Source organism: Lynx rufus, unplaced genomic scaffold, assembly GCF_022079265.1.
Source record: "Lynx rufus isolate CCGP_SWC_20201006 ecotype Redwood Valley unplaced genomic scaffold, mLynRuf1.p SCAF_8, whole genome shotgun sequence".
Classification (NCBI taxonomy): domain Eukaryota; kingdom Metazoa; phylum Chordata; class Mammalia; order Carnivora; family Felidae; genus Lynx; species Lynx rufus.
The window spans coordinates 131,656,995-131,671,892 of record NW_025814896.1 but is presented as its reverse complement, the minus strand read 5'-3'; the positions used below and the strand labels follow the sequence as shown (position 1 = coordinate 131,671,892).

General features: G+C 47.6%; 1 long non-coding RNA gene across 1 annotated transcript; it reads right to left on the bottom strand.

The window, feature by feature from the left end:
- Positions 1-840: 840 nt before the first annotated feature.
- LOC124504266 (uncharacterized) lies at positions 841-2,679 on the bottom strand. Its single transcript, XR_006960361.1, has 3 exons — positions 2,470-2,679; positions 1,739-2,223; positions 841-962 (listed from the first exon to the last, which is right to left on the bottom strand). It is a non-coding gene; the product is annotated as an uncharacterized LOC124504266 (long non-coding RNA).
- Between the last annotated feature and the right edge of the window lie 12,219 nt (positions 2,680-14,898).

Sequence of the window (14,898 nt, the reverse complement as noted above, 5' to 3'; positions counted from 1 at the left end):
AAGTCAAGTTCCCTGAAGCCATGGAAATATATCACTTCCCACCAGAAATACATTCTTTTGGTATTAGCACAGAGCTTTTAAAACAACAAACATAGGATTCACACCAGAATGTCCTTAATTTTTTTCAGCAAAGCCCTGTTCTCAGCTCATAAAAGCAAAACCTGAAATCTCCATTAGTTTCATCCTAGATAGTTCTTTAAACAAAGCAAAGTTTCCAAAGAACGTGCAAAAATCACTTTAAAAATGGTTTTTCTAGTCCTTCCTCCTATGGTAACCACTGTGAAGTCAGAAGTTTTTTTCATGAAAGAATATCACTGTTCCAGGAGGGCCTAACAGGATGTAACTGCAGGAACGGAGTCTTTCCCAAAATTGGAAAAAAAACACTAGGGATGAAAGCCTTTGGTGGAATCCACGAAGCAACTGTGTCTAGAACTGGGATCCCAGACCCTGAATCTTCTAGCATCACTGATTGTCTTTGTTTGCCTCGAGTCATTTTAAGCCTTTAGGAACGTCGGTCTGTTTATGTGTCCCCTGTTTTGTTGGTACCTGGAATAACCGTGCGCCCTCCTTCCCTGTTGCCAGCCGTCACACCTGCCCCTGGGCCCTTTGGCCTGGGCCCCATCAGACACATGTCCTTATGTCTTTACTATTCAGGGTTTTTTAAAACTTTTTAACCTTTATTTATTTTTGAGACAGAGCACAAGCAGGGGAGGGGCCCAGAGAAGGAGACATAGAATCCAAAGCAGACTCCAGGCTCTGAGCTGTCAGCACAGAGCCCAACTCGGGGCTCAAACTCATGAACCGTGAGATCATGACCTGAGCCAAAGTCAGAGCCTCAACCGACTGAGCCACCCAGGCGTCCTTTTACTATTCAGTTTTAAGGCGGAGTCATGGCCTAACCATGTCCTGCCTGGCACCCAACTGGCCCGTCTTTCCTGCTGCTGACCTGATGTCTCCTCTTCCTGTAAAAGAGAAAATAAGAGTCATGCATCACATCCCACTGAGCTGTAGCTACTGCTAACATTCTGAAGCCTTCCTCTCTACCATTTTGTCGATGCTTATGCGACCGTATTCAGTACGCTACTGTTTCTCACTTTTTCATTTAAAATTATGTGGCCATCATTCCCACAAGTGGTAATTCTGAGTGGTTCTACGATAATCAATCCAACTACTCCTCAATAGACAGAAATGTGGGCTGCTTTTTAGTTTTCCTGACTTTGGGGACAGTGAAGCACTCCTGGCTTGATCGCCTTGCGATTCCTTTCTCAACGCATGATTCCTAGAAGAACGGACACTGTATGAAAATATATGTGACTATGCAGACCACTTGGCATACGTATTAGAAACCATGGAAAATAGAGCTCAACATGGGTTTTCGTTGTTGTTACTTCGAAATCTCTACGTTGAGGAGGGGAGAGTGTTTGAGGGCGCAGTGATACTCTGGCTTGTGTTCCTGAGAATGTGTATCAGGGGGCGCCTGGGTGGCACAGTCGGTTAAGCGTCCGACTTCAGCCAGGTCACGATCTCGCGGTCCGTGAGTTCGAGCCCCGTGTCAGGCTCTGGGCTGATGGCTCGGAGCCTGGAGCCTGTTTCTGATTCTGTGTCTCCCTCTCTCTCTGCCCCTCCCCCGTTCATGCTCTGTCTCTCTCTCTGTCCCAAAAATAAATAAAAAACGTTGAAAAAAATTTATTTAGAATGTGTATCAGTATTTTCAATTTCTAGAAAGAATAATCATTACCTGATTTCATTTCGTAAGACATTAAAGGGAAAACACAACGGGAAAGTAGGAGCACAGTTTCTGACCAACGTCCAGAGGCTCCACCGTGAGGCGTTTCCATGTAGCCCTTAAGTTCTAGGCCTTTCTGCTCTTAGAAGTGACAGGATGCCCCCCACTCTGAAAACCAAGGAAGAGAAAGTTCTGTCTTCAGCTGAGGGGAGAGTGGAGCTTGCATGGTGGGCTGACGGGACAGCTGATGGAGGTCTGAGTGATAAGACTAGAGAGCAAAGTCCCTGTGTGCAGGGAGAAGAGATTGCCCGAGGTGCTATCTGCTTCTGGACAGGCACCCGGGGCGGGGGGGTGGGGGGGGCACGTCTTGGGGGAAAGATAATCTGGGAGTGGAGGTAAAAGCTGTCTTCGCCGTTGACTGGTAAGAACTCAGTAGCCTCAGATCTTCTTGGGTTTCCAAACAGGACTTTTCACCACGCACTGCCCACGACTTTCATCTAAAAAGTACAAGGGATTGGTACATTTTCTTGTGTAAAATATGCACCTATTGACAAACCGGTCCCAGCCCGTTATTTCCATTTTACCTCCTGCTCCCCCTTCCCCTGCTTTCTGTCTCCCACCAAAGCGCCCTACTGTGCTCCGTCCCGTGGATTTACCAAGCCCGCGAGTTCGCGTCTCTGTGCATTTGCTTGATGCCCAGAAGGCCTCTCTTCCCCCCCCCCCCCGGACGTCTGGAATCCCACCTGAACTTCCAAGCTCCCGAACCACTTTCCTTCTGACTGTTTACACGGAGCCAATCGTCCTCGTCACGGCCTTCTGACACCACAGCAACTGCTTCACCGCCTCAGAGTTCGTGGTCTTGTCTTTCTCACTGGGCTGTGGGCTCCTTGAGGGCAGGTTCTCTCTGTGTCCTGACATGATCCATAATTCCAGGGCCGAGATGAAGACCCTGAAAACATGGAAAACAAAAACATAAATATTTATCGAGGGAAGGAAGGAGACTGAGTGAAAGGAAGATGTTATGAACTCAACATCTATCATCCCCAAATCCACGTGCCAAAGCCCTAAGCGCCATTTTGAAGGCATTTGGAGGTGAGGCCTTTGGAAGGTAATTCGGTTTAGATGAGTCATGAGGGTAGGACCCCCCACGATGGGCTCGGTGTCCTTCTAAGAAGAGGAACAGTGACCAGGGCTTGTTTATGTCCCCTCCCCCCGCCCCGTGAGGCTAGAGTCGAGGCAGATGTCTGCAAGCAGGAAGAGGGCTCGCACCGGGAACCAGATCTGCCAGCACCTTGATCTTGGACTTCCTCTCCTCCAGAACTGTGAGAAAGAAATGTGTGTTGTTTCAGCCACCCACTCTACGGTATCTTGTTAGAGCAGCCGGAGTAGACTAACACAGAAGGGGAGAAGTAACGCAGAGAGAGAGGAAAAAAAAAAATAAATCTAATAAAATGTTTACTGTGTTAAATTTAAGCTGCTACATTGAAAGTATAAGCGTGTTTGAATTTGGTGTCTAAGACCTGGAGTTATACAAATGTGTGAAAAATCTCTTAACTGAAGATCAATTTAACTCTCTGGCACATGGCCAAGAATCTGAAGGAAGTAGAAAAGGCCTATGAATAGCACACATAAATATATGAGATCTGTGCACAAGAGCCCAGGCATTAAGAGAGGTTTCCCTCCTCTCACGACCTCACTCAGCAGCAGCTCTTTCTGAGTTATTTACGTCTTTGTGTGCTTACTGCCCTGAGAAGTTGAGATGCTGTGTGTTTCCAAGAGTGTATATATCTATGTATGTATATATATGCATATGTATATGTGTGTGTATATATGTATATATATATGCATTAAAATGTTATTTGAATCGTTTACATAAATGGTGGGGGATACCATTTCATTTAGGATAGGCACTCCAGTTCACACAAGCACCAGTAGATGAAGGGAGATTAAAAGAAACACACCATTCGAGAGGGTGCCAATCTCTGTCTCCAAAGCCACCTGCAAATAGTTTTGCTCTAGAACCCTGGGACATTTCATGACTCTTTCACTCTCGGAGGAGCGCCAAGCGGCCACTCCTCTTCACGAATGTGCGATGGCAAATATCAAATGTGGAGGTGACAGAAGGGAAACGTCATTCAACAAAGTCACCTTGGGCAGATATCTAGTTGGACGTCCATGTAGACTCCTGCTGAAGCCCCAGCTCAGGTGGAGGACTTCGCTCCCCCGTGGGATCCTGTCTTCCCCTTCGAGGGCGCCCTTCTCTCACTTGTCCGCTTTGCAAAAATGACGACCAAGAAACACTCTTGTCATTGAGATGACATTATTAGGAAGTGAGTGCGGCGTTCTAAGAGTTGGATGTTTGGCCCGTACACGTTCGTCCCTAATTTTAATTTATTCATTTATATTTTGGGTTCTGAAGGAACACAAGACAACGGAGTCAAAGACTCCTCATCCTTTCTCACCTGTCACCCAATTTTTAGAGGCATCTGCTGGTATCTCCACTTGGGTGTCTTTGCAGAGGTGCTTGATTCTAGTACAAGGATATGCTTGTACATATGTGTGTATACATGTGTGTGGGGGGGCGCTTGGGGGGCTCATTTGGTTAAGTGTCTGGCTTCGGCTCAGGTCATGATCTCACGGCTCGTGAGCCCGTGTAGGGCTCTATGCTGACAGCTCAGAGCCTGGAACCTGCTTTGTATTCTGTGTCTCTCTCTCCTCTCTCTCTCTCTGCCCCCGCTCCCCCCGGCCACTAGCACTCTCTCTCTCTCTCAAAACTAAGTAAACTTAAAAAAATTTTTTTAAATGTGTGTTTGCTTGTTGGTGTGTAGATATGATATATGTCATATTTGCATCATATATATGACATATTTACCTGTATGCTGTATTTGTCATACATGCATGCACGTGGCCAGGATTTGGGGCTACTTTTCTATACACATGGTAGCCATCACATACATTTTCCTGCAGTCAACCTTTTCATTTGATAGCATAGCTCTGAGAAATGTCCGTATCGATATACAATGAAATTATTCGTTCTTTGCTGCGGATGCTGAGCATTTCAATGTGTCGAATATTGCTTCTACTGGTCCATATCCACGTACGTTTTGGCTATTTCTAATCTCTCATCATTATAAGCAATGCTTCAGGGAATAATTCTAAATATACTTCATTCTGTACCTACGCTGGTTGAGCTTAGCTGTAAAATATTTTTCGAGAGCAGAAATTGCTGAATCATAGGCTAGGTGCGTCCGTAGGGTTGTTCTCTGAGATTCTTTTCATTTTACTTACTTGGTGACTAGCTAATGCCTGAGTGTACAGCATTCCAACAGAACGAAAGAAGAAAGAGTGAAAAGGAATCTTTCGTGCATGCTTTTCTCCAAGCAACCAATTCTTTGTCCCTTAAGAAAGTTCACAATTCGCATGCGGGATGTATTTGTTTCCAGTGGTATTCGGAGCATGTATCAATGTGTGTCTACACGCAGAGATATACATGTGGATACGTGTGCGTTGCGTGTACATGTGTATATTCCGCTGCATGTGTGTTTTCAATGTTTTACTGCACGAGTTCAGCGAGCTCATGGCGGGATACTGGTCGTAGACTGGCGTCAGGCGTCCGTTCCCCCATTTACCTTGGGGACCTGCTTCCTTATTGTCTCATCCTTTGTCTCCATTACATTTGAGGATGGCAAGGCTGGTGATCACATAAAATATGAACCGTCTTGTGTTTGGCGGAATGATGATTTGATAACATGTATTAACATTGAAAATGCGCTCGCTTTCGGTATGGCAATGCCACTATTTAGGAAAGTTACCTCACGTCAACACTTGCACGTGTGTCCCAGGATCCCCTGGAGAAGAACAGGCGTTGCAACGTCGTTCTCAAAAGTAAACAGCAAACAAACAGAACCTGAAATAAAATAAGGCATTGATCAATATGGGACCGCTTAAATGAGTTATGGCACATTCCGGAAAACTATGGAATCTTTACAAAAAAAAAAAAGAACCTTTGGGGTGCCTGGCTGGCTCAGTCGGTAGAGGATGTGACTCTTGATTTCAGGGTTGTAGGTTCGAGCCCCACGTTGGGTGTAGAGACTACTTTAAAAAATTGTAAAAACAGGAAATCTTGGGGTGCCTGGGTGGCCCAGTCAGATGACAAACTGACTCTTGATTTCGGCTCAGGTCATGATCTCAGAGTCATGAGATCGAGTCCGGAGTCGGGCTTTGTGTTGAGTGTGGAGCCTGCTTGAGATTCTCTCTCTTCTTCTGCCCCTCCCCAGATAATGCATGTGTGCATGCCATGTGCGCGTGCACTCTCTCCTTCTCTCTCTCAAAACAAAAACAAAAACAAAAACAAAAACAAAAACAAAAACAAAAACCTCTTAGTGTGATCATACCAACAGATCTCCACAAATGGCAAGATGTAGAACAGTGTGTATAACAGGAATGTAAATAATTTTTCAATGGTAGTAATCTTTGAAGAGAGGGAAAGCATGGGTATGGGCGGGCTTTTACTCTTCCTTTCGAAATTTCTGTGTCATAAATATATATTCTTACCTATGCACATATATATAACCTTAGAGGAGAACTAAGGAGCCATTTTTGGTTTCGGTTTTGCTTTGACTTCCCCGTAATTAAGACATGCATTTAAAGTGAAAACAAACGAATCATAAATATGGGAGAAGAACAGAGTGACCAGATCTTAAAGATACAGTACACTTTTTTCACCCACCGGTGGCTTCCTGTGTCTTTCCTTGGGTTGGTTATATCAGAGAACCGCATTGGGAGTGACATCAAAATATGGATTTCGAGACTCACTTCTGGAGATTCTGATTCGGTATGGCTGAGGTGGAGCTCGATGTGCACAAAAGAAACGAATGATGACAGGACAAAATTTCGATGCCCAGCTTCATGTGGGAACCAGTGGCCACGTCAAATATGGTGGCTCCATTCACTGCCCCCCAAGTAAGTTTCAGAGCTGAAGTTACAACTCCAAGTTACCAGGTGTATCCTATGTATTCACCTTGTTTGCATTGTCTCAGTGCCTTCGAGGGATTGTGCAGAATAGTAGAAAACATGTGGGCTTCGAAGGCAGAATGGAGTAGATTTGAACTGTGACCCTAAAAGGCACTCGCTGAATCATGCTCGGAAATTACGTAACCCCTCTGAGCTCTTAGACTTACCTAACAAGGCTAGTATGAGAATTGGAGCCCCTACGTAGACAACACTAGACAAAGGGATACAGGAGTACTCGGTCAGTGGTAGCTGTTGTTATTTATAGAGTCGGACACAACGCCGCTTGGTCACCTTTCTGTGATTTTAAATGCTAGCCTGTGACAGGTGTAGGCAGTAAAATTAGCTGTGTCTCAAATATACTTAAGTAGAAGTGGAAAAACGGTAATTGAGGGGCAGAGCCGGGGTTCTTGGGCACTTCCGCCCTTTCGGAATGGCCTTCGGAAAGCTACCTGTCGTTTAGGGAACCTTTAAATACATTCATCCCAAACACCTCATGATTTCATCTGGAGTGCCAGAAGCGAACACAGCCTCCAGGGGTGGGGAATAGGTCATCAGTCACGGCAACTCGAAATTAGAGACGCAGAAGTCGTTTTAGCTCCCCTCCAGCCTAGGTCTTGGGTTCCGGGAAGCACTCAGGCACCTTTTGGAGACCCTGATTTAAATACTCCAAGGTCTCTGTCACGATACAGATTCCAGAGCATGAGAGCTGGAAGACATGCTAGGGAGTAACCTACTTATTACTTCCTTCCTGAATTTCTGCACCCACGAACATACCTCCAGCTGCCAACAATGTAGCACCCGCCGTGCCCCAGGCATTGTGCAAATCACTTCATGAGGGTAATCTGGGATCCTTCAGCCACCGTCAAGGGGGGATCCCTGCCTCAGTTTACATTTGAAGAAGTGCAATCCGGTGAGGCTAAGGAACTTGCCTGAGGTGGCCTCATGCACAAAGGGGGAGCTGCGTTGGATGCCAGGCACGTCCGGGGTGCAAAACTCATAAACTCTCGCTAGACCCCATTAAGTGCTCCATATACTGAAGGTGGTGCCCACCGAACGGCACCGTGTTGTGGCCAGCGCCCTTGCCGCTTGCAAGGGATAAGGGGCAACTCGGGAGACCCTCTCCTTCTGGCTTTCCAGGGGGAGGGCTGTGTGGCTGGGGCCGGTGCCTCAGTAGAGCCTCCCTGCTCTTAGGGTTTCAAGGAACTAGGACTCGCCCCATCCCTTACGCAGTGGAAGCCGAAAGACGGTTGGGAGTCGGCGGGGAAGACCTGGCGCTCCTCCTGGCCCCTTCGTGTTCTGATCTCACTCCTCTCAAGTCGAGCCAAGGATTATTTTACGGTCTCCTATTGTGGCTCCTTCCACAGCTCCCTGTATCGGATGAGAAATTCACCCTTTTCTTTCTCCCAAACGCTTCCCCTGCGAAAAGCATGCCCATCGGATGGTTTGGAACGGGTGCTAGAGTCGACAGACTATTCTCTGCTCCCTGCCCCCATCTCTGGGACGATTTAGCTTCCCAGCCCTTGGCCGCAGCTCCTGGCTCCTGGCCTCCATCTAGAGCTCCACCTGTCCTGATTCCTCTGCACTCTGTGCCAGCACCATGAAGCCCCCTAAACGCGAGGATTTGGGGAGACCCCACTTTGCCTGGCAGGGAGCACTGTGCCCAGAGCGGGGCAGAGAAGGCAGAGGCCGGCGGGAGAGGCCACGACCTGCTCTCGGGTGTCTTTGGACGCTAAGCCAATGCATCGATGCTTCATCCGGAAAAGCAGAGAGCTGCTGGAGGGCACTCACAGAGCAGAGAGTCCAAGTTCACTCTGGTGGCTGCTAGGCACCTTGTGAGCACGCTGGGGGGACGCTGTGACCACATCACCTGCTCCTTCCTCTCCCTGCGGGCCGGCTTGCAGCCCTTCTTGGGCAGCGAGAGGGCCCTCCAGGGACTGCACGGACCATCCTCAAAATGCAAACCTGGTTCAGTCTCACGTTCCAGGCGGGAGGGAGATGACTACTGTGAGCTCTTCCAAGCAGGGGACCATCAACCCTCAGGAAGGGGGCCCGTGTTGTCTTTGGAGATCGGGGCGGCCGGTTTGCACGTCTCTATCTTCTGCGCGACCTCGCTCCCTCCCCGCAGCAGCCCCCACTGTCTCCCGCCCCGCCACCCTGGCTTCTGTTTCGCCCTGGGCCCTCAGGGAGAGGAGAGCAGTCTGTCTCACCTAGGCCTCTGCCGGCCACACAGCAGGCTCCTGTCTGCAGGTTTAATGAGGAAAGCCCAAGTCAGGAAGGCTGGGGCCGAGGTTTTATGGAGGCTCTGGGCCAAATGGCTTAGCCAGGAATTCAACCAGCGCGGCCCTCTACCCCCTGGGAGCCGCAAAACGCGAACGGTGCTGGTAAAACGGAGAGCAATTTCCCAAGCAGGAGACGGGAGCTTTTAACGAGCTCGAGTGAGCCTGCCCTGGTCCTCCGTGGTCCTCCGGGCTGCCTAATTAGATTGCCAGTTGCAAAGAGCCCTTTGACGGCCCAGAGACAGGCAGAGGGTATAAGCTCTGAGGAGCAGAAGCCAGGACAGTAATGACCAAGCCATCGGATGGGGTCTGGCGCATTTAGGAAGGTTTCTCTTCCTTTCCCTTCTCCCTTCCTCCGGGTCATGCCTCAAATCCCGCTAATGCACGGTTTTGGATATTTCGGAGAAGGAAGCAATGGTCAAGCGAAGCACGCAAATTTCCTTGGAGGGAGCTGGGTTACGCTCTGGATTCTGCATCCATTTATTCATTCGTGCATGTTTTTTACACTGACCCAGTTAGAGCCTGTGCAAGAGTTCGGGAGACAGAGATGACTTCATTTAACGTTTTCAGAAAGAGAAGAAATTCAAACACGCAAAGAACTGCCAAATAATTGGGAAAGTGACCACAAGGAAGCCGCGGGTAAGGTGAAATCAGTCACGAGGGCCTTGGGGGAGCTAAATTGGAAGAAGGGGCATTTGATTGGGTTTTATGAAATAGATCACTTTTTTTTTAAGCTTCTTTATTTACTTTGAGAGAGAGAGAGAGAGAGTGCAAGTCGGGGAGGAGCAGAGAGAGAAGGAGAGAGAGAATAGCAAGCAGGCTACGCGCTCAGCGCAGAGCCTGCCTCGGGGCTCGGACACACGAACTGCGAGATCACGACCTGAGCCGAAATCAAGAGTCGGGCGCTCAACTGACTGAGCCACCCCCCCCCCCCAGGCGCCCCAGATCACTTAAAACACAAACATAAATAGCAAGGTAAGTGATAATGAGTTAACTTAAAAAGATAGAGTGGATGTTTCAGAACGTTGGAATGATATGGGCATAGGTTCTATGTTTGCAAAAAGACCACATACAAGTAATTCCAAATGATGGAGACAAGAACACTGACCTGAAAGTCACCCAAAGGTTATGCAACAGCCTGTGCCCACGTCCTCACTGCCATCAAGGGGGCACAGAGGAAGGGCCTCTCTACTTTCACTTCTGGCTCCTAAGCTCGGAGCTACTTGGTACGATTTTTAAGAGGGGATCTACAATAGACTAAATGTTTATGTCCTCAAACTCATATTTTGAAGAACTTACCCTCAGTGTGGCCCTATTTGGAGACGGGGGCCTCTAAGGAAGCGACTCGGGTTGAATGAGGTCATCGGGCAGTGGCGGGTGGGGGGGGGGCCCTGATCTGATGGGATTAGTGTCCTTAGGAGAAGAGACGCCAGAGAACTGGCTCCTGCTTGTCCCTTGTGCACGCACCGAGGACAGTCTCCTGGAGGACACTTGCTGTGTGCGAGTCAGAAAGAGGTTCCTCACCAGAAGCCGGATCAGCTGGAATCTTTACCTTGGATTTCCAGCCTTAAGAACTGCAAGAAGGGGCGCCTGGGTGGCGCAGTCGGTTAAGCGTCCGACTTCAGCCAGGTCACGATCTCGCGGTCCGTGAGTTCGAGCCCCGCGTCGGGCTCTGGGCTGATGGCTCAGAGCCTGGAGCCTGTTTCCGATTCTGTGTCTCCCTCTCTCACTGCCCCTCGCCCGTTCATGCTCTGTCTCTCTCTGTCCCAAAAATAAATAAACGTTGAAAAAAAAATTTAAAAAAAAAGAACTGCAAGAAAATATATTTTCTGGCTGTTGTTTGGTCGTTTTACGTTTCTGTTGCTTAAGTCCCCCAGGCAGTGGTATTTTATTAAGACAGCCCAAGCAGACAAGTGCCCAGTCCTGGGAGCCCAGGGTCGTGCCCTGACGCTTGCTTTCAGGGGCATCCCTCAGGGGAAAATCATCTTCCCCTGTCGAAGATCCACCAGACTCCGACTACTGTATTCTCTTTTCCCAGAATTCCCTGCCTTTAAGAGGACTGTGCACCCCCCTCCTTGGCCAGGAGTTGACCGCTTGAAACAGAATTCCTTTCCTTCACCATGTCAGGCTGGGTCAGGTGACACAATCTGGCCAGTGGATGAGGAGAGAAAGCAAGCCATGCTTTGTGCCCGGCTAGACACTTTCAGTGACTTGCGTGGTTCCAGCATCGCTCTTCCCCAGCCGCCCGTGAGAATGACATTTTGCACAGAGGGGCTGCTTCTTTAGCTTAGAATCTAGACTAGAGGCGATACGGCCGCTGTAGCTGACCCCATGGACACAGCTAATATGAAATGGGAGAGAAGCCTGCGCCTGCCTGCTGCTGAGGCCCTTTGCTATTAGAGTTTACGAAAGAGGACACGGACCGTTGGGTTCACGTCATACAATCAGCACTGAACTAGATGTCGCTGCAGTGACACACATCGTGCAGCTTCGCGTTACTTTCTTTGTCCCAACGTCTGCTCTGTCGGGCATCCCCTGCGCCTCGTTCTCGTCCCCATAATTACCAGGATGGCTACGTCTTAACTTTGAACGCTCAGCTCAGGCATCATCTCCTAGGCATCCCCTCCCAGGGCTCCGTAGGCTGGGCTAGCGCTGACGTCCCTCATCCCATGTCCGTGGCTCCCTCACTGCAGTCACCAAGGGGAACGGGGAGAATCTACCTCTGCATCTGTCTCCCCAACTAGACTTCGGAGAGCAGGGATCTTATTGAATTTATTGCCCTCCACTACATTTGGCTGAGGGCTGGCACATAAAATTGGCTTAAAAAATGAGCCATTCCCATGCTGTAGACATGTCAGTCCCTAGAATCTCTGCCCTGAAAGATCCAGTCTGTTTAGTTGAGCTCAAGGACCCGGTTCTACAGGGCTAGAGAAGGGTTGGTAGTCAACGTTTTCACAGTCAGATTAGGGAGACTATCCATAGCGATAAAGGAGGAAAATGCAATCTCGGTGCTGCAGCTGTGGGTCAAAGTCACCAACAAGTTTTGATCACGGAGATGAGCATGGTCTCACACACCCAGACACTGCCACACGGACACCCAGCGGGGCTCACCTGACCGTGCTTTCCCGGTGCTCGCGGCATGGCAGAGAGGAATAATGGAGGAATACTTCCGGCAGCGCACAAACTTCTCCGTCTCCTCAGGAGTGCCCGGTGCACACACACCCATGCACGCATGCATATGCACACATGCAAACTACACACACATACAAATATATGCACCCACGCATACGCACACACACACATACACACACACAAGCACACGCATATGCACACACACATATACACACACACAAGCACACGCATATGCACCACACGTGCGCACAGATCGGCACACCTGTCAACAAATCAAGAGATGGACATTGACCAGAAGAAGATGAAATCATCTGAAATTACCATTTAAAACCAGCTGAGACGGAAAAAGTATTGTGCCCAGCACACAATATATTCTCCGCAAATACTGCTTTTGTTTTGAATCTGATTTAATTTGGTGTAATGAAAGGCGCCTGGGTGGCTCAGTTGGTTGGGCTCAGGTCATGATCTTGTAGTCTGTGAGTTTGAGCCCCTCGTCGGGCTCCGTGCTGACAGCTTGGAGCCTGGAGCCTGCTTCGAATTCTGTGTCTCCCTCTCCCTCTGCCCCTTCCACATTTGCGCTCTGTCTCTCTCTGTCTCTCAAAAATGAATACATGTTAAAAAGAATTAGAAAAAAATAATTCGGTGTAATAATAAGACCGGCAAAATGAGGCCATTTGAAAATAAATGGCAACTAGATTAAAATTTGTATTTAAAAAAAAAACACTTGTGTGTCTTCTCTGTATTTGTTGCTGTGCTAGATAGTGAGAAAAACCAAAGTAAGAAGACATAGTTACTGTCTTTAGGTACCTCTGAGTCTGGCGAGAGAGACAATCCCCAAAATAAATAATGCAAACATTTGTTAGAATTGCTGTCATTGATGTTTCTGAAGTAAACAATGGAGGTACAAAGAGGGAATCATCAGTTTTAACTTGATAGATCAGGGCAGTTTGGGAAGTGATACTAAGTGATACAAGCTTGAAGGATGAATTAGTGCTCAATGGAGAGGTAGCTACACACACACACACACACACACACACACACAACTGATTTGTGACATAATATGCATGGAATGTATTTTTAATGAATAAAAGTATCTCTAAATAATTGAATAGCTCTGGAGATGTGGAAAAATGACGCCAGAGAAAATATCTGATATGTAACCCTTGATCTAATGTAATTGATTCATTAAACAAACAATACTCATTGACATTTTCTAATTTCACACTCCTTATCCAATGAAACTTTCTCCTAGACATGGGTATCCGTGGATGAGAACGGCTTCACTGTAACCCCACAGCATAATAATTTTCCATTTGCCTGCTAGCTTAATGATTTCACTTAGGATACATTGTGGTTTAATGGAAAGAAAATGGATGTGGTATCTGAAATATTTGGGTCCCTATCCTTTCCTGATTGTGTTTCACTGGGCAAATACCTGAGACTCGGTTTCCCATCTGAGGTGGGAAGCAAACTAATATTAAAATCATATGAAAAATGGTAACAAAATAAGGTGCCAGTCACACAACAGGCTGTGAAGGAGATGGTTTGAGTAACTTTGACCTCCCATATTACTTAAGCTTGTTAGGAATCAAATGACTTTTACTGTTCCTAGAAAGCAAATCCACAAATTATCTGAAAGTTATAAAGATTTACTGACCTTTAAGAACTTTCAAAACAGTTTGTGTAGGGGTGCCCGGGTGGCTCAGCTGGTTGAATGTCCGATCCTTGGTTTCAGCTCAGGTCATGATCCCAGGGTCATGGGATTGAGTCCCCCTGTCGGGTTCTGCACTGTGCATGGAGCCTGCTTAGGATTCTCTTTCTATCTCTCTCTGTCTCTCATGTGCTCTCTCTTTCGGTCTCTCAAATAAAACAAACAAAAACAGTTTGTCTGGGCCCTGACGACAAATAAATAATAAAGTTTGGAGTATTGTATCCCATTTGGGGTCTTAAAGCTTGGGATAAGGGACAACGATATTGACTTTAAAATCCATTTGGTTGGGGGCGCCTGGGTGGCTCAGTCAGTTAAGCGTCCGACTTCGGCTCAGGTCATGATCTCACGGCTCGTGAGTTCGAGCCCCGTGTCGGGCTCTGTGCTGACAGCTCAGAGCCTGGAGCCTGCTTCACATCCTGTGTCTCCCTCTCTCTCTGCCCCTTCCCTGCTCATGCTGTGTCTCTCTCTGTCTCAAAAATAAATAAACATTAAAAAAATTTTTTTAAATCCATTTGGTTGAATCTTGAATCTGGAATTGAATAGCTGTGCATTCTTGGAAAAGTCATTTTGCCTTTCCAGGGCTGCTAGGTCATATACTGCAACAAATATGTCATAATAGATGATCAATACATTTATGAGAACAAATTAGTGACTAGGTATGTAAACCAGTTACTACATCAGTGTAATCACTATAGTTATATCAATTTTCTCCATCTTTCCGTAAAATGAGCCCAAAATGAAAAACTCCTACCTTCATACAAGCAGTACTGAACTTGGACGAGAGGGCTTCTTGTCCAGGGCTCCACACTTTACAGTCTGTTCTCACAATCTTCCCCGAGGGGTGAGAAATTGTTCCCCTACCTTCTACCCATTCTCAACAGACCTAGGATCTTGCAATTCTCTGCCCAAGTTGTCCAGACTAAGTTGTCCTTTCCAAGACTGGCACAGGCATCCTTCCTTGGTCTGTGTAGCTACCGGCTGATTGTGCCATTGGTGGTCATACCCTTGGACATGAGGAAAGACCCAGACTTGACTGCTGG